Here is a 20228-nt window from a genome sequence, read left to right on the forward strand (position 1 = left end):
TACCCCTCCCCCTAAAAGATCTATAGGGGTGGGAAGAGGCAGGTTGCTGATATCTTCCCCGAAAGGAAGAGGAGGAAGAGCCACGCCCAAATCCACGAAACCTCCTGAAGAATCTGGAAGAGGCCGTGGAAGAAGGAGCTTGGAGTCCCAACGACTTAGCCGTGGCCCTGCTCTCCTTAAAGCGTTCCAAGGCCGAATCAGCCTTAGCCCCAAACAGTTTGTCCCCATCAAACGGGAGATCCAACAATGTGGACTGTACATCTGCCGAAAAGCCCGAGTTACGTAGCCAGGCCTGTCTCCTTTCCACCACAGTTGTGCCCATTGCTCTGGCTACCGAGTCGGTGGTATCCAGTCCCGTCTGGATAATTTGGGTCGTAGCAGCCTGGGCATCAGAGACAAGATCCAAAAGACCCTGGGGAAGCTCTGTAAACGAAGAGGAGATGTCATCCATCAGAGCATGAATATACCTCCCCAGGATACAGGTCGCATTAGTGGCTTTTAACGCCAGACTGCAGGACGAAAAAATCTTCTTCGACTGCGCCTCTAGCTTTTTTGAGTCTCTGTCCCCAGGCACCGTCGGGAAAGAACCAGGCGCTGATTTGGACGAACAGGAGGCCTGCACAACCAAGCTCTCCGGCGTAGGGTGCCTAGATAGGAAACCAGGATCAGTTGGAGCCGTCCGATACCTCCTGGCCACGGCTCTGTGAACTGCTGGGGAAGATGCCGGCTTCTTCCACACCTCTAAAACCGGATCCAGCAGAGCGTCATTAAAAGGTAATAGAGGCTCCGCCGCGGCTGAGGCCGGATGCAACACCTCTGTCAAAAGGTTTTGTTTCGCCTCCACCACCGGCAAAGGCAGGTCCAAAAAACTAGCTGCCTTCCGTACCACTGTATGAAAGGAAGCAGCTTCCTCGGTATATTCCCCCGGGGACGAAAGGTCCCACTCAGGGGAAGTGTCCAGCCCACTGGCCGACTCCAGTCCACGCAGCCCATCACCTGAGTCCTCTAGCTCTCCTTCCTCTAGGGCTCGTTGGTACTCCTGCTCCTCTAGTACCCGGAGAGCACGCCTCCTTGAATGCAGTCGTTGCTCAATCCGCGGAGTCGACAACACCTCCGCCGAAGTCTGAGATCGGCGCCGATCTTCCGAAGCCACCGACGCCTCATCCGGCGCCACAGGTAACTTCGGCGCCGACTGAAGAGCAGATGAAACGGATGGACCCACCGGAGTCACAGGCCGAAATCTCGACGTCGACGGGATGGAAATCCCTGGGGCCAATCCCTCCGAAGCCATCGGAGCGGCCACCGGCGCCGACACTGGCGCCGAGCCCACGTTCCCAAACGGGAGAAAGGGCATAAAGGGTGCCGGCCGAAGAGGCGCAGGATCACCCAAAGAAAAGGCCAAAGGCCCAGCCGGAGCACCCCCTGGAGCCATCTGTTGGAAGATGGCATACATCGCATTCAAGAATGCGGAACTATCGGCTCCAGGGGTGGGAAAAGCCGGATACTGGGGTGCCTGACTCGGAGGCGACCCCGACGCCGGCCTCGGCGTCTGCGCCGGAGAAAACACCTGAGGCTCCAATACCTCAATCACCGACGCCTGTCCAGGCGAAGTTGGAGACGTCGGAGAGAGCAACGGCGTCGAAGGATGCGGCGTCACCGTGGGGCTGACCTCCCATGTCCTCCGGCGCCGATCCGGAGACCTGGAACGAGCCTCCCTTGAATGACGCCGAGATTCTCTACGGCGCCGGGAGTCTCGATGACGCCGATGTCTTGGAGAAGACTTTTTCTTGTGATGCTTCTCCTTTGACTTGGCCATAAACAGCTTCGCCTCGCGTTCTTTAATGGCCTTCGGATTCATGTGCTGACACGAATCACAAGTCGAGACGTCGTGGTCGGAGCTCAAACACCAAAGGCAATCGGAATGAGGATCCGTCACCGACATCTTGCCTCCACACTCACGACAAGGCTTAAATCCAGACTTTCTCTGCGACATTATTTCCACAGAGAAAGAGTACGCAGCAAGATATACACTGTAACCGCAAGAGTAACAGTTGCTCCCTCGAAGATAACCGTTTCGAATGCACGGAAAAAAGGGAACTGACGTCCGCACGTCGTCGAGGACCTCTTATTGCCTGTATGACGTCAGACGGCGTCGCGTGCGAGACAGTGACGTCCTCGTCGACGTGCAGAGACTAGTAAGAAGATTTCCGTAGAATGCTGGCGCCATGGGAGTATTCATGAGGTGAGGAATCCACAGGTAGTTGTATCCATCAGAAGTGTGCAAGTTGTTTTTCTTCGAAGCACAAGGAAAATGACTATGCTGCTTGTGATAATGCGCATAGGCATCGACTCCACTGTTAGATTGTTTTCCAGTAGTCAGGTAAGAATGGAGTGTGAGTGAGCATTTGTAAAGAGATGTCCATGCATAAGAAATAAGGAACCTCAACAGCCACAGGCGTTCAGGGAGGAGAGTGGGTGCATGTAAATCTACAGCACTACATGCCACAAACAGATGCTTACAGGGTAACATATTCCGTTCAAGGCATATGTAGATGTAAATACACATGCTCTGCATAGTCTATCAAGCAGTGGCTAACCTGTAGGCATTGCAGTTGTTTGGAAAATGATGCAAAGCACTGTCTCTCCTACATTAGTTTGTTGGCGAGCTAAAACATCCATACAATGATGTTTAGTTAAAGTGTGTGGTGTAGACCGTGTAGCTGCCTTAGAAATGTCAACTATTGGGATATTGCCCAGGAAAGCCATAGATGCCCATATCTTACAGGGAGTGGGCGCTTTAGGAGTTGTGGGCAAAGTTCCTTTAGCTCTGGTGTAATATTTCTGGATGCATTTAATTAGACACCTAGAAACGCCAGATTTAGATACTGGCTTTCCTTTATGAGAGGGCGAAAAAGTTCTGTTAAGCTCTTTTAATGTCTAGTGTATGAAGGACCCTTTCCACAACTGAATCCTGTTGCGGCAAGAAAACAGGTAATTCAACAGAGTGATCGAGGTGGAAAGAGGAAACCACCTTTGGAAGGAATTTTGGGTTGGTGAGAAAGACCACCCTATCTCTGTGAAGCTGGAAGAAAGGTTCTTCCAAGGTTAATACTTGGAGTTCACTGACACCTACGTGAAGTAATAGACAACAAAAATGCAACCTTACTAGAAATAAATTGGAGGGGGCATTTATGTAATAGTTCAAATGGTACAACCATAAATCTGGTGAGGAGAATAATGAGATTCCATGCAAGTGCAACTCTGGGTGGAATTACTCTTTTAAAGGCCTTCCATAAATGCCTTAACTGGTACCTTGAACAAGGCTAAGTGTTGCTTGTTTTGTAGTTAGGCAGCCACTGGGGCTAAATTTAAGCTTATTGAAGCATAGGCAAGCTGAGAGCTGTAAATGGAGAAGGTAGCAAGGAAAATGTTACTTGCTAGTAAATATCTTTTCATGGCATACAGAGCTGTAGGTTCACATGCTGAACATAAAGTCCCCATTTAGTATTGGGTTCAGAGTAGTACAGCTAGTTTTTCTGCAAAGAAGCTTTTCAAGTCAAGGAATAGAGTGACTCCTCCTCTTGGTAATACTGCATGGGCATGGAGTCCTTTGTTAGATTGTTTCTCCGCAGGTAGGAGGGTGAAGGAGTGAAAATAGAGTGTAGAATACAAAAGATACTCATGCCATGTATTAACATATGTAGAATATTTACATATTAATAAATTGCAACGTCCACACAAGTCTGGGAGAGGATCTGATGAAGGGGGGGGAGGGGGAAGGGTGCATGCGAGTCGACAGCACTATATGCCAAGAACAGATGTCTACTGATAAGTAACATTTTCTGTTCAATGTCAAGTGTAGCTCTAGATACACATGCTGTGCATAGACTGAAAGGCAGTTGACCCATTAAGTGGTGGCTAGCGTGCAGGAGTTGCAATTGATTGGAAGAGTGTTTTGAGTTCTGTTTGTCCAACATTTGCTTGTTGGCGTGCAAAGACATCCACACAATAATGTTTAGTAAATGTATGTGGTGTAGACCATGTTGCTGCTTACAAATGTCTGCTATAGGTATGTTACCTAAAAATACCACTGATGCATTTATTTTCCTAGTAGTGTGCGCTCTTGGTGGTCTGGCTTTACTATAGCAAATTCAAATACACTTAACTATTCATCTAGCTATAGTTGTTTTAGAATAGGCTCTCCTTTATGTGGCAAGGAGAAATCCATAAAAAGGTGTTTTGTTTGCCTAAACTCCTTTGTTCTATCTATGTAATACTTAAGAGCCCTTTTAACATCAAGAGTATATAGAGCTCTTTCTGCACATTTTCTTTATGAATTTGAAAGAAAAGTTCTTTCAAAGTTAAAGCTCACTGACACATCTAAGGGAAGTGACAGGGCCTAGGAAGTGACTTTCCATGAAAGGAATTGTAGAGAACAGGAATGAAGAAGGTAAAAAGGTGGAGCCATAAGCCTTGTGAGTACAATGTTAAGATTTCAAGACGAAGCTGGAGGAATGTTTGGTGGAATGATTCTTTTGAGTCCTTTCATAAATGCTTGGATAACTGGAATTCTAAACAGAGAACTATGTTGTCGGTTTTGAAGATACGCAGCTATGACTGATAAACGTAATCAAACTGATATGTAACCTAGATTTGCCTTTTGTAAATGTAGCACATAACACACAATGTTTTGTACTGTTGGCTTGAGAGGGTCAATGTTTTGTGTTTCACAACAGCAAACAAAATGTTTCCATTTTGCCGCATCAGTGTCTAGTTGTGGGTTTCTGTGCTTGTTTAAGAATATCCATACATTCCTGTGGTCAGTGTAAATAACCAAATTCTATGACCTCATGAGCCATATCACTAGGTTGAGAAATCTGGGATTCGTATGTCTTATTTAACCCTGTGTTAGAAGATCTGGTCTGTTGGGAAGCTCTTGATGTGGAACAACTGAGAGTTGTATAAGTGTTGAGAACCATGGTTGAAATACCCTTGTAAGGGCCACCAAGATCATGTTGAGGGAAGATTGTTTGAGCTTCCGTACTAGAAAGGGCATAAGTGAGAGAGGAGGTGTAAGGAAATGCCTCCTTGGCATGGTTGCCCCCTGACTTTTTTGCCTTTGCTGATGCTATGTTTACAATTGAAAGTGTGCTGAGGCCTGCTAACCAGGCCCCAGCACCAGTGTTCTTTCCCTAACCTGTACTTTTGTATCCACAATTGGCAGACCCTGGCATCCAGATAAGTCCCTTGTAACTGGTACTTCTAGTACCAAGGGCCCTGATGCCAAGGAAGGTCTCTAAGGGCTGCAGCATGTCTTATGCCACCCTGGAGACCTCTCACTCAGCACAGACACACTGCTTGCCAGCTTGTGTGTGCTAGTGAGGACAAAACGAGTAAGTCGACATGGCACTCCCCTCAGGGTGCCATGCCAGCCTCTCACTGCCTATGCAGTATAGGTAAGACACCCCTCTAGCAGGCCTTACAGCCCTAAGGCAGGGTGCACTATACCATAGGTGAGGGTACCAGTGCATGAGCATGGTACCCCTACAGTGTCTAAACAAAACCTTAGACATTGTAAGTGCAGGGTAGCCCTAAGAGTATATGGTCTGGGAGTCTGTCAAACACGAACTTCACAGCACCATAATGGCTACACTGAAAACTGGGAAGTTTGGTATCAAACTTCTCAGCACAATAAATGCACACTGATGCCAGTGTACATTTTATTGTAAAATACACCACAGAGGGCACCTTAGAGGTGCCCCCTGAAACTTAACCGACTGTCTGTGTAGGCTGACTAGTTCCAGCAGCCTGCCACACCAGAGACATGTTGCTGGCCCCATGGGGAGAGTACCTTTGTCACTCTGAGGCCAGTAACAAAGCCTGCACTGGGTGGAGATGCTAACACCTCCCCCAGGCAGGAGCTGTGACACCTGGCGGTGAGCCTCAAAGGCTCACCCCTTTGTCACAGCCCAGCAGGGCACTCCAGCTTAGTGGAGTTGCCCGCCCCCTCCGGCCACGGCCCCCACTTTTGGCGGCAAGGCTGGAGGGAACAAAGAAAGCAACAAGGAGGAGTCACTGGCCAGTCAGGACAGCCCCTAAGGTGTCCTGAGCTGAGGTGACTCTGACTTTTAGAAATCCTCCATCTTGCAGATGGAGGATTCCCCCAATAGGGTTAGGATTGTGACCCCCTCCCCTTGGGAGGAGGCACAAAGAGGGTGTACCCACCCTCAGGGCTAGTAGCCATTGGCTACTAACCCCCCAGACCTAAACACGCCCTTAAATTTAGTATTTAAGGGCTACCCTGAACCCTAGAAAATTAGATTCCTGCAACTACAAGAAGGACTGCCTAGCTGAAAACCCCTGCAGAGGAAGACCAGAAGACGACAACTGCCTTGGCTCCAGAAACTCACCGGCCTGTCTCCTGCCTTCCAAAGATCCTGCTCCAGCGACGCCTTCCAAAGGGACCAGCGACCTCGACATCCTCTGAGGACTGCCCCTGCTTCGAAAAGACAAGAAACTCCCGAGGACAGCGGACCTGCTCCAAGAAAAGCTGCAACTTTGTTTCCAGCAGCTTTAAAGAACCCTGCAAGCTCCCCGCAAGAAGCGTGAGACTTGCAACACTGCACCCGGCGACCCCGACTCGGCTGGTGGCGATCCAACACCTCAGGAGGGACCCCAGGACTACTCTAAGACTGTGAGTACAAAAACCTGTCCCCCCTGAGCCCCCACAGCGCCGCCTGCAGAGGGAATCCCGAGGCTTCCCCTGACCGCGACTCTTTGAATCCTAAGTCCCGACACCTGGGAGAGACCCTGCACCCGCAGCCCCCAGGACCTAAAGGACCGGACTTTCACTGGAGGAGTGACCCCCAGGAGTCCCTCTCCCTCGACCAAGTGGAGGTTTCCCCGAGGAACCCCCCCCTTGCCTGCCTGCAGCGCTGAAGAGATCCCTAGATCTCCCATTGACTTCCATTACAAACCCGACGCTTGTTTCTACACTGCACCCGGCCGCCCCCGCGCTGCTGAGGGTGAAATTTCTGTGTGGGCTTGTGTCCCCCCCGGTGCCCTACAAAACCCCCCTGGTCTGCCCTCCGAAGACGCGGGTACTTACCTGCAAGCAGACCGGAACCGGGGCACCCCCTTCTCTCCATTCTAGCCTATGTGTTTTGGGCACCACTTTGAACTCTGCACCTGACCGGCCCTGAGCTGCTGGTGTGGTGACTTTGGGGTTGCTCTGACCCCCCAACGGTGGGCTACCTTGGACCAAGAACTAAGCCCTGTAAGTGTCTTACTTACCTGGTTAACCTAACAAATACTTACCTCCCCTAGGAACTGTGAAAATTGCACTAAGTGTCCACTTTTACAACAGCTATTTGTGAATAACTTGAAAAGTATACATGCAATTTTGATGATTTGAAGTTCCTAAAGTACTTACCTGCAATACCTTTCGAATGAGATATTACATGTAGAATTTGAACCTGTGGTTCTTAAAATAAACTAAGAAAAGATATTTTTCTATACAAAAACCTATTGGCTGGATTTGTCTCTGAGTGTGTGTACCTCATTTATTGTCTATGTGTATGTACAACAAATGCTTAACACTACTCCTTGGATAAGCCTACTGCTCGACCACACTACCACAAAATAGAGCATTAGTATTATCTCTTTTTGCCACTATCTTACCTCTAAGGGGAACCCTTGGACTCTGTGCATACTATTCCTTACTTTGAAATAGTGCATACAGAGCCAACTTCCTACATTGGTGGATCAGCGGTGGGGTACAAGACTTTGCATTTGCTGGACTACTCAGCCAATACCTGATCACACGACAAATTCCAAAATTGTCATTAGAAATTCATTTTTGCAATTTGAAATTTTTCTAAATTCTTAAAAGTCCTGCTAGGGCCTTGTGTGTTAAGTCCCTGTTTAGCATTGTCTTTTTAGAGTTTAAAAGTTTGTTAAAAGTTTGAATTAGATTCTAGAAACAGTTTTAGATTCTTAAAAAAAGTATTCCAACTCTTAGCAGAATAATGTCTGATACAGAGATGCAGGTGGTGGAACTCGACACCACACCTTACCTCCATCTTAAGATGAGGGAGCTAAGGTCTCTCTGTAATATCAAAAAAATAACCATTGGCTCCAGACCTACCAAAATTCAGCTCCAGGAGCTGTTGGCAGAGTTTGAAAAAGCCAACCCCTCTGATGATGACCTCACAGAGGAAGAAATTAGTGACTTGGAGGCCAATGTCCCTCCTCCAGTCCTAAATAGGGAGAACAGGACCCCTCAAGTCCTGTCTCCAACTGTGTTAGTCAGAAATAGTGAGTCCCTCACAGGAGGGTCCCACGTTTCTGAAATCACTGAGGATGCTCTCAGTGAAGATGACCTCCTGTTAGCCAGGATGGCCAAAAGATTGGCTTTAGAGAGACAGCTCCTAGCCATAGAAAGGGAAAGACAAGAGATGGGCCTAGGACCCATCAATGGTGGCAGCAATATAAATAGGGTCAGAGATTCTCCTGACATGTTAAAAATCCCCAAAGGGATTGTGACAAAATATGAAGATGGTGATGACATCACCAAGTGGTTCACAGCTTTTGAGAGGGCTTGTGTAACCAGAAAAGTGAACAGATCTCACTGGGGTGCTCTCCTTTGGGAAATGTTCACTGGAAAGTGTAGGGATAGACTCCTCACACTCTCTGGAAAAGATGCAGAATCTTATGACCTCATGAAGGGTACCCTGATTGAGGGCTTTGGATTCTCCACTGAGGAGTATAGGATTAGATTCAGGGGGGCTCAAAAATCCTCGAGCCAGACCTGGGTTGACTTTGTAGACTACTCAGTGAAAACACTAGATGGTTGGATTCAAGGCAGTGGTGTAAGTAATTATGATGGGCTGTACAATTTATTTGTGAAAGAACACCTGTTAAGTAATTGTTTCAATGATAAACTGCATCAGCATCTGGTAGACCTAGGACCAATTTCTCCCCAAGAATTGGGAAAGAAGGCGGACCATTGGGTCAAGACAAGGGTGTCCAAGACTTCAACAGGGGGTGACCAAAAGAAAGGGGTCACAAAGACTCCCCAGGGGAAGGGTGATGAGACAACCAAAACTAAAAATAGTAAAGAGTCTTCTACAGGCCCCCAAAAACCTGCTCAGGAGGGTGGGCCCAGAGCCTCTTCACAAAACAATGGGTACAAGGGTAAAAACTTTGATCCCAAAAAGGCCTGGTGTCATAGCTGTAAACAGCATGGACACCAAACTGGAGACAAGGCCTGTCCCAAGAAAGGTTCCACTCCAAACTCCCATCCAGGTAACACTGGTATGGCTAGTCTCCAAGTGGGATCAACAGTGTGCCCAGAGCAAATCAGGGTACACACTGAAGCTACTCTAGTTTCTGAGGGTGGGGTGGATTTAGCCACACTAGCTGTCTGGCCGCCTAACATGCAAAAATACAGACAGCAACTCTTAATTAATGGGACTAGAATAGAGGGCCTGAGGGATACAGGTGCCAGTGTCACCATGGTGACAGAGAAACTGGTTTCCCCTGGCCAATACCTGACTGGAAAAACTTACACAGTCACCAACGCTGACAATCAGAGAAAAGTACATCCCATGGCAATGGTTACTTTAGAATGGGGAGGGGTCAATGGCCTGAAACAGGTGGTGGTCTCCTCAAATATCCCAGTGGACTGTCTGCTTGGAAATGACCTGGAGTCCTCAGCATGGGCTGAGGTAGAACTAAAAACCCATGCAGCAATGCTGGGTATCCCTGAACTGGTGTGTGTGAAAACAAGAGCACAATGCAAGGCACAGGGTGAAAAAGTAGAGCTGGAGTCTGGAAAAATGGCCCAGCCTACCAAGAGAACAGGAAAGTCAGTTGGGAAACCAACTGCAACACAGCAAAAGAAAGGGAACCTCTCTTCTCAGGAAGAAGTTCTGCCCTCTGAGGGAACTGAGCCTTTGGAGCTTGAACCTTATCAGGTTGAGCTCTTAGGCCCAGGGGGACCCTCAAGGGAGGAGCTGTGTAAGGGACAAGAAACCTGTCCCTCTCTTGAAGGCCTTAGGCAGCAAGCTGCTGAAGAGTCCAAAGGCAAGAAAAATGGAACGCATAGGGTCTATTGGGAAGATGGACTCCTGTACACTGAGGCCAGAGACCCCAAACCTGGTGCCACTAGGAGAGTGGTAGTGCCTCAGCTGTTCAGAGAGTTCATCCTAACATTGGCCCATGACATTCCCCTTGCTGGACATTTGGGACAAACCAAGACGTGGGAGAGGTTAGTCAACCACTTCTACTGGCCCAATATGTCTAACATGGTTAAGGAGTTTTGCCTCTCCTGCCCCACCTGTCAAGCCAGTGGTAAGACAGGTGGGCATCCAAAGGCCCCCCTCATTCCACTTCCAGTGGTGGGGGTTCCCTTTGAAAGAGTGGGTGTGGACATAGTTGGTCCACTAGAACCTCCCACAGCCTCAGGAAATATGTATATCCTGGTAGTAGTGGATCATGCTACCAGGTATCCTGAAGCTATTCCCCTTAGGTCGACTACTGCCCCTGCAGTAGCCAAGGCCCTCATTGGTATCTTTACCAGAGTGGGTTTCCCTAAGGAGGTGGTGTCTGACAGAGGTACCAACTTCATGTCAGCATACCTAAAGCACATGTGGAATGAGTGTGGAGTGACTTATAAATTCACTACACCATACCATCCACAAACTAATGGCTTGGTTGAGAGATTCAACAAGACATTAAAAGGCATGATCATGGGGCTCCCAGAAAAACTCAAAAGGAGATGGGATGTCCTCCTGCCATGTCTGCTTTTCGCTTACAGAGAGGTACCACAGAAGGGAGTAGGATTCTCACCCTTTGAACTTCTGTTTGGTCATCCTGTAAGGGGACCACTTGCTCTTGTTAAAGAAGGCTGGGAGAGACCTCTCCATGAGCCTAAACAAGACATAGTGGACTATGTACTTGGCCTTCGCTCTAGAATGGCAGAGTACATGGAAAAGGCAACCAAAAACCTTGAGGCCAGCCAACAGCTCCAGAAGTTTTGGTATGACCAAAAGGCTGCACTGGTTGAGTTCCAACCAGGGCAGAAAGTCTGGGTTCTGGAGCCTGTGGCTCCCAGGGCACTCCAGGACCAATGGAGTGGCCCTTACCCAGTACTAGAAAGGAAGAGTCAGGTCACCTACCTGGTGGACCTGGGCACAAGCAGGAGCCCCAAGAGGGTGATCCATGTGAACCGCCTTAAGCTCTTCCATGACAGGGCTGATGTGAATCTGTTGATGGTAACAGATGAGGATCAGGAGGCAGAGAGTGAACCTCTCCCTGATCTTCTGTCATCAGACCCAAAAGATGGCACAGTAGATGGAGTGATCTACTCAGACACCCTCTCTGGCCAACAGCAGGCTGATTGTAGGAGAGTCCTACAACAGTTTCCTGAGCTTTTCTCCCTAACCCCTGGTCAGACACACCTGTGTACCCATGATGTGGACACAGGAGACAGCATGCCTGTCAAGAACAAAATCTTCAGACAGTCTGACCATGTTAAGGAAAGCATCAAGGTGGAAGTCCACAAGATGCTGGAATTGGGAGTGATCGAGCGCTCTGACAGCCCCTGGGCTAGCCCAGTGGTCTTAGTCCCCAAACCTCACACCAAAGATGGGAAGAAAGAAATGAGGTTTTGTGTGGACTACAGAGGGCTCAACTCTGTCACCAAGACAGATGCCCATCCAATTCCAAGAGCTGATGAGCTCATTGATAAATTAGGTGCTGCCAAATTCCTAAGTACCTTTGACTTGACAGCAGGGTACTGGCAAATAAAAATGGCACCTGGAGCAAAAGAAAAGACAGCATTCTCCACACCTGATGGGCATTATCAGTTTACTGTTATGCCCTTTGGTTTAAAGAATGCCCCTGCCACCTTCCAAAGGTTGGTGAATCAAGTCCTTGCTGGCTTGGAGTCCTTTAGCACAGCTTATCTTGATGATATTGCTGTCTTCAGCTCCACCTGGCAGGATCACCTGGTCCACCTGAAGAAGGTTTTGAAGGCTCTGCAATCTGCAGGCCTCTCTATCAAGGCATCCAAATGCCAGATAGGGCAGGGAACTGTGGTTTACTTGGGCCACCTTGTAGGTGGAGGCCAAGTTCAGCCACTCCAACCCAAGATCCAGACTATTCTGGACTGGGTAGCTCCAAAAACCCAGACTCAAGTCAGGGCATTCCTTGGCTTGACTGGGTATTACAGGAGGTTTGTGAAGGGATATGGATCCATTGTGACAGCCCTCACTGAACTCACCTCCAAGAAAATGCCCAAGAAAGTGAACTGGACTGTGGAATGCCAACAGGCCTTTGACACCCTGAAACAAGCAATGTGCTCAGCACCAGTTCTAAAAGCTCCAGATTATTCTAAGCAGTTCATTGTGCAGACTGATGCCTCTGAACATGGGATAGGGGCAGTTTTGTCCCAAACAAATGATGATGGCCTTGACCAGCCTGTTGCTTTCATTAGCAGGAGGTTACTCCCCAGGGAGCAGCGTTGGAGTGCCATTGAGAGGGAGGCCTTTGCTGTGGTTTGGTCCCTGAAGAAGCTGAGACCATACCTCTTTGGGACTCACTTCCTAGTTCAAACTGACCACAGACCTCTCAAATGGCTGATGCAAATGAAAGGTGAAAATCCTAAACTGTTGAGGTGGTCCATCTCCCTACAGGGAATGGACTTTATAGTGGAACACAGACCTGGGACTGCCCATGCCAATGCAGATGGCCTTTCCAGGTTCTTCCACTTAGAAAATGAAGACTCTCTTGGGAAAGGTTAGTCTCATCCTCTTTCGTTTGGGGGGGGGGGGTTGTGTAAGGAAATGCCTCCTTGGCATGGTTGCCCCCTGACTTTTTTGCCTTTGCTGATGCTATGTTTACAATTGAAAGTGTGCTGAGGCCTGCTAACCAGGCCCCAGCACCAGTGTTCTTTCCCTAACCTGTACTTTTGTATCCACAATTGGCAGACCCTGGCATCCAGATAAGTCCCTTGTAACTGGTACTTCTAGTACCAAGGGCCCTGATGCCAAGGAAGGTCTCTAAGGGCTGCAGCATGTCTTATGCCACCCTGGAGACCTCTCACTCAGCACAGACACACTGCTTGCCAGCTTGTGTGTGCTAGTGAGGACAAAACGAGTAAGTCGACATGGCACTCCCCTCAGGGTGCCATGCCAGCCTCTCACTGCCTATGCAGTATAGGTAAGACACCCCTCTAGCAGGCCTTACAGCCCTAAGGCAGGGTGCACTATAACATAGGTGAGGGTACCAGTGCATGAGCATGGTACCCCTACAGTGTCTAAACAAAACCTTAGACATTGTAAGTGCAGGGTAGCCCTAAGAGTATATGGTCTGGGAGTCTGTCAAACACGAACTTCACAGCACCATAATGGCTACACTGAAAACTGGGAAGTTTGGTATCAAACTTCTCAGCACAATAAATGCACACTGATGCCAGTGTACATTTTATTGTAAAATACACCACAGAGGGCACCTTAGAGGTGCCCCCTGAAACTTAACCGACTGTCTGTGTAGGCTGACTAGTTCCAGCAGCCTGCCACACCAGAGACATGTTGCTGGCCCCATGGGGAGAGTGCCTTTGTCACTCTGAGGCCAGTAACAAAGCCTGCACTGGGTGGAGATGCTAACACCTCCCCCAGGCAGGAGCTGTGACACCTGGCGGTGAGCCTCAAAGGCTCACCCCTTTGTCACAGCCCAGCAGGGCACTCCAGCTTAGTGGAGTTGCCCGCCCCCTCCGGCCACGGCCCCCACTTTTGGCGGCAATGCTGGAGGGAACAAAGAAAGCAACAAGGAGGAGTCACTGGCCAGTCAGGACAGCCCCTAAGGTGTCCTGAGCTGAGGTGACTCTGACTTTTAGAAATCCTCCATCTTGCAGATGGAGGATTCCCCCAATAGGGTTAGGATTGTGACCCCCTCCCCTTGGGAGGAGGCACAAAGAGGGTGTACCCACCCTCAGGGCTAGTAGCCATTGGCTACTAACCCCCCAGACCTAAACACGCCCTTAAATTTAGTATTTAAGGGCTACCCTGAACCCTAGAAAATTAGATTTCTGCAACTACAAGAAGAAGGACTGCCTAGCTGAAAACCCCTGCAGAGGAAGACCAGAAGACGACAACTGCCTTGACTACAGAAACTCACCGGCCTGTCTCCTGCCTTCCAAAGATCCTGCTCCAGCGACGCCTTCCAAAGGGACCAGCGACCTCGACATCCTCTGAGGACTGCCCCTGCTTCGAAAAGACAAGAAACTCCCGAGGACAGCGGACCTGCTCCAAGAAAAGCTGCAACTTTGTTTCCAGCAGCTTTAAAGAACCCTGCAAGCTCCCCGCAAGAAGCGTGAGACTTGCAACACTGCACCCGGCGACCCCGACTCGGCTGGTGGCGATCCAACACCTCAGGAGGGACCCCAGGACTACTCTAAGACTGTGAGTACAAAAACCTGTCCCCCCTGAGCCCCCACAGCGCCGCCTGCAGAGGGAATCCCGAGGCTTCCCCTGACCGCGACTCTTTGAATCCTAAGTCCCGACACCTGGGAGAGACCCTGCACCCGCAGCCCCCAGGACCTAAAGGACCGGACTTTCACTGGAGGAGTGACCCCCAGGAGTCCCTCTCCCTCGACCAAGTGGAGGTTTCCCCGAGGAACCCCCCCCTTGCCTGCCTGCAGCGCTGAAGAGATCCCTAGATCTCCCATTGACTTCCATTACAAACCCGACGCTTGTTTCTACACTGCACCCGGCCGCCCCCGCGCTGCTGAGGGTGAAATTTCTGTGTGGGCTTGTGTCCCCCCCGGTGCCCTACAAAACCCCCCTGGTCTGCCCTCCGAAGACGCGGGTACTTACCTGCAAGCAGACCGGAACCGGGGCACCCCCTTCTCTCCATTCTAGCCTATGTGTTTTGGGCACCACTTTGAACTCTGCACCTGACCGGCCCTGAGCTGCTGGTGTGGTGACTTTGGGGTTGCTCTGACCCCCCAACGGTGGGCTACCTTGGACCAAGAACTAAGCCCTGTAAGTGTCTTACTTACCTGGTTAACCTAACAAATACTTACCTCCCCTAGGAACTGTGAAAATTGCACTAAGTGTCCACTTTTACAACAGCTATTTGTGAATAACTTGAAAAGTATACATGCAATTTTGATGATTTGAAGTTCCTAAAGTACTTACCTGCAATACCTTTCGAATGAGATATTACATGTAGAATTTGAACCTGTGGTTCTTAAAATAAACTAAGAAAAGATATTTTTCTATACAAAAACCTATTGGCTGGATTTGTCTCTGAGTGTGTGTACCTCATTTATTGTCTATGTGTATGTACAACAAATGCTTAACACTACTCCTTGGATAAGCCTACTGCTCGACCACACTACCACAAAATAGAGCATTAGTATTATCTCTTTTTGCCACTATCTTACCTCTAAGGGGAACCCTTGGACTCTGTGCATACTATTCCTTACTTTGAAATAGTGCATACAGAGCCAACTTCCTACATTGGTGGATCAGCGGTGGGGTACAAGACTTGCATTTGCTGGACTACTCAGCCAATACCTGATCACACGACAAATTCCAAAATTGTCATTAGAAATTCATTTTTGCAATTTGAAATTTTTCTAAATTCTTAAAAGTCCTGCTAGGGCCTTGTGTGTTAAGTCCCTGTTTAGCATTGTCTTTTTAGAGTTTAAAAGTTTGTTAAAAGTTTGAATTAGATTCTAGAAACAGTTTTAGATTCTTAAAAAAAGTATTCCAACTCTTAGCAGAATAATGTCTGATACAGAGATGCAGGTGGTGGAACTCGACACCACACCTTACCTCCATCTTAAGATGAGGGAGCTAAGGTCTCTCTGTAATATCAAAAAAATAACCATTGGCTCCAGACCTACCAAAATTCAGCTCCAGGAGCTGTTGGCAGAGTTTGAAAAAGCCAACCCCTCTGATGATGACCTCACAGAGGAAGAAATTAGTGACTTGGAGGCCAATGTCCCTCCTCCAGTCCTAAATAGGGAGAACAGGACCCCTCAAGTCCTGTCTCCAACTGTGTTAGTCAGAAATAGTGAGTCCCTCACAGGAGGGTCCCACATTTCTGAAATCACTGAGGATGCTCTCAGTGAAGATGACCTCCTGTTAGCCAGGATGGCCAAAAGATTGGCTTTAGAGAGACAGCTCCTAGCCATAGAAAGGGAAAGACAAGAGATGGGCCTAGGACCCATCAATGGTGGCAGCAATATAAATAGGGTCAGAGATTCTCCTGACATGTTAAAAATCCCCAAAGGGATTGTGACAAAATATGAAGATGGTGATGACATCACCAAGTGGTTCACAGCTTTTGAGAGGGCTTGTGTAACCAGAAAAGTGAACAGATCTCACTGGGGTGCTCTCCTTTGGGAAATGTTCACTGGAAAGTGTAGGGATAGACTCCTCACACTCTCTGGAAAAGATGCAGAATCTTATGACCTCATGAAGGGTACCCTGATTGAGGGCTTTGGATTCTCCACTGAGGAGTATAGGATTAGATTCAGGGGGGCTCAAAAATCCTCGAGCCAGACCTGGGTTGACTTTGTAGACTACTCAGTGAAAACACTAGATGGTTGGATTCAAGGCAGTGGTGTAAGTAATTATGATGGGCTGTACAATTTATTTGTGAAAGAACACCTGTTAAGTAATTGTTTCAATGATAAACTGCATCAGCATCTGGTAGACCTAGGACCAATTTCTCCCCAAGAATTGGGAAAGAAGGCGGACCATTGGGTCAAGACAAGGGTGTCCAAGACTTCAACAGGGGGTGACCAAAAGAAAGGGGTCACAAAGACTCCCCAGGGGAAGGGTGATGAGACAACCAAAACTAAAAATAGTAAAGAGTCTACTACAGGCCCCCAAAAACCTGCTCAGGAGGGTGGGCCCAGAGCCTCTTCACAAAACAATGGGTACAAGGGTAAAAACTTTGATCCCAAAAAGGCCTGGTGTCATAGCTGTAAACAGCATGGACACCAAACTGGAGACAAGGCCTGTCCCAAGAAAGGTTCCACTCCAAACTCCCATCCAGGTAACACTGGTATGGCTAGTCTCCAAGTGGGATCAACAGTGTGCCCAGAGCAAATCAGGGTACACACTGAAGCTACTCTAGTTTCTGAGGGTGGGGTGGATTTAGCCACACTAGCTGTCTGGCCGCCTAACATGCAAAAATACAGACAGCAACTCTTAATTAATGGGACTAGAATAGAGGGCCTGAGGGATACAGGTGCCAGTGTCACCATGGTGACAGAGAAACTGGTTTCCCCTGGCCAATACCTGACTGGAAAAACTTACACAGTCACCAACGCTGACAATCAGAGAAAAGTACATCCCATGGCAATGGTTACTTTAGAATGGGGAGGGGTCAATGGCCTGAAACAGGTGGTGGTCTCCTCAAATATCCCAGTGGACTGTCTGCTTGGAAATGACCTGGAGTCCTCAGCATGGGCTGAGGTAGAACTAAAAACCCATGCAGCAATGCTGGGTATCCCTGAACTGGTGTGTGTGAAAACAAGAGCACAATGCAAGGCACAGGGTGAAAAAGTAGAGCTGGAGTCTGGAAAAATGGCCCAGCCTACCAAGAGAACAGGAAAGTCAGTTGGGAAACCAACTGCAACACAGCAAAAGAAAGGGAACCTCTCTTCTCAGGAAGAAGTTCTGCCCTCTGAGGGAACTGAGCCTTTGGAGCTTGAACCTTATCAGGTTGAGCTCTTAGGCCCAGGGGGACCCTCAAGGGAGGAGCTGTGTAAGGGACAAGAAACCTGTCCCTCTCTTGAAGGCCTTAGGCAGCAAGCTGCTGAAGAGTCCAAAGGCAAGAAAAATGGAACGCATAGGGTCTATTGGGAAGATGGACTCCTGTACACTGAGGCCAGAGACCCCAAACCTGGTGCCACTAGGAGAGTGGTAGTGCCTCAGCTGTTCAGAGAGTTCATCCTAACATTGGCCCATGACATTCCCCTTGCTGGACATTTGGGACAAACCAAGACGTGGGAGAGGTTAGTCAACCACTTCTACTGGCCCAATATGTCTAACATGGTTAAGGAGTTTTGCCTCTCCTGCCCCACCTGTCAAGCCAGTGGTAAGACAGGTGGGCATCCAAAGGCCCCCCTCATTCCACTTCCAGTGGTGGGGGTTCCCTTTGAAAGAGTGGGTGTGGACATAGTTGGTCCACTAGAACCTCCCACAGCCTCAGGAAATATGTATATCCTGGTAGTAGTGGATCATGCTACCAGGTATCCTGAAGCTATTCCCCTTAGGTCGACTACTGCCCCTGCAGTAGCCAAGGCCCTCATTGGTATCTTTACCAGAGTGGGTTTCCCTAAGGAGGTGGTGTCTGACAGAGGTACCAACTTCATGTCAGCATACCTAAAGCACATGTGGAATGAGTGTGGAGTGACTTATAAATTCACTACACCATACCATCCACAAACTAATGGCTTGGTTGAGAGATTCAACAAGACATTAAAAGGCATGATCATGGGGCTCCCAGAAAAACTCAAAAGGAGATGGGATGTCCTCCTGCCATGTCTGCTTTTCGCTTACAGAGAGGTACCACAGAAGGGAGTAGGATTCTCACCCTTTGAACTTCTGTTTGGTCATCCTGTAAGGGGACCACTTGCTCTTGTTAAAGAAGGCTGGGAGAGACCTCTCCATGAGCCTAAACAAGACATAGTGGACTATGTACTTGGCCTTCGCTCTAGAATGGCAGAGTACATGGAAAAGGCAACCAAAAACCTTGAGGCCAGCCAACAGCTCCAGAAGTTTTGGTATGACCAAAAGGCTGCACTGGTTGAGTTCCAACCAGGGCAGAAAGTCTGGGTTCTGGAGCCTGTGGCTCCCAGGGCACTCCAGGACCAATGGAGTGGCCCTTACCCAGTACTAGAAAGGAAGAGTCAGGTCACCTACCTGGTGGACCTGGGCACAAGCAGGAGCCCCAAGAGGGTGATCCATGTGAACCGCCTTAAGCTCTTCCATGACAGGGCTGATGTGAATCTGTTGATGGTAACAGATGAGGATCAGGAGGCAGAGAGTGAACCTCTCCCTGATCTTCTGTCATCAGACCCAAAAGATGGCACAGTAGATGGAGTGATCTACTCAGACACCCTCTCTGGCCAACAGCAGGCTGATTGTAGGAGAGTCCTACAACAGTTTCCTGAGCTTTTCTCCCTAACCCCTGGTCAGACACACCTGTGTACCCATGATGTGGACACAGGAGACAGCATGCCTGTCAAGAACAAAATCTTCAGACAGTCTGACCATGTTAAGGAAAGCATCAAGGTGGAAGTCCACAAGATGCTGGAATTGGGAGTGATCGAGCGCTCTGACAGCCCCTGGGCTAGCCCAGTGGTCTTAGTCCCCAAACCTCACACCAAAGATGGGAAGAAAGAAATGAGGTTTTGTGTGGACTACAGAGGGCTCAACTCTGTCACCAAGACAGATGCCCATCCAATTCCAAGAGCTGATGAGCTCATTGATAAATTAGGTGCTGCCAAATTCCTAAGTACCTTTGACTTGACAGCAGGGTACTGGCAAATAAAAATGGCACCTGGAGCAAAAGAAAAGACAGCATTCTCCACACCTGATGGGCATTATCAGTTTACTGTTATGCCCTTTGGTTTAAAGAATGCCCCTGCCACCTTCCAAAGGTTGGTGAATCAAGTCCTTGCTGGCTTGGAGTCCTTTAGCACAGCTTATCTTGATGATATTGCTGTCTTCAGCTCCACCTGGCAGGATCACCTGGTCCACCTGAAGAAGGTTTTGAAGGCTCTGCAATCTGCAGGCCTCTCTATCAAGGCATCCAAATGCCAGATAGGGCAGGGAACTGTGGTTTACTTGGGCCACCTTGTAGGTGGAGGCCAAGTTCAGCCACTCCAACCCAAGATCCAGACTATTCTGGACTGGGTAGCTCCAAAAACCCAGACTCAAGTCAGGGCATTCCTTGGCTTGACTGGGTATTACAGGAGGTTTGTGAAGGGATATGGATCCATTGTGACAGCCCTCACTGAACTCACCTCCAAGAAAATGCCCAAGAAAGTGAACTGGACTGTGGAATGCCAACAGGCCTTTGACACCCTGAAACAAGCAATGTGCTCAGCACCAGTTCTAAAAGCTCCAGATTATTCTAAGCAGTTCATTGTGCAGACTGATGCCTCTGAACATGGGATAGGGGCAGTTTTGTCCCAA

This window comes from Pleurodeles waltl, chromosome 7 (genome assembly GCF_031143425.1).
Source record: "Pleurodeles waltl isolate 20211129_DDA chromosome 7, aPleWal1.hap1.20221129, whole genome shotgun sequence".
Lineage (NCBI taxonomy): Eukaryota > Metazoa > Chordata > Amphibia > Caudata > Salamandridae > Pleurodeles > Pleurodeles waltl.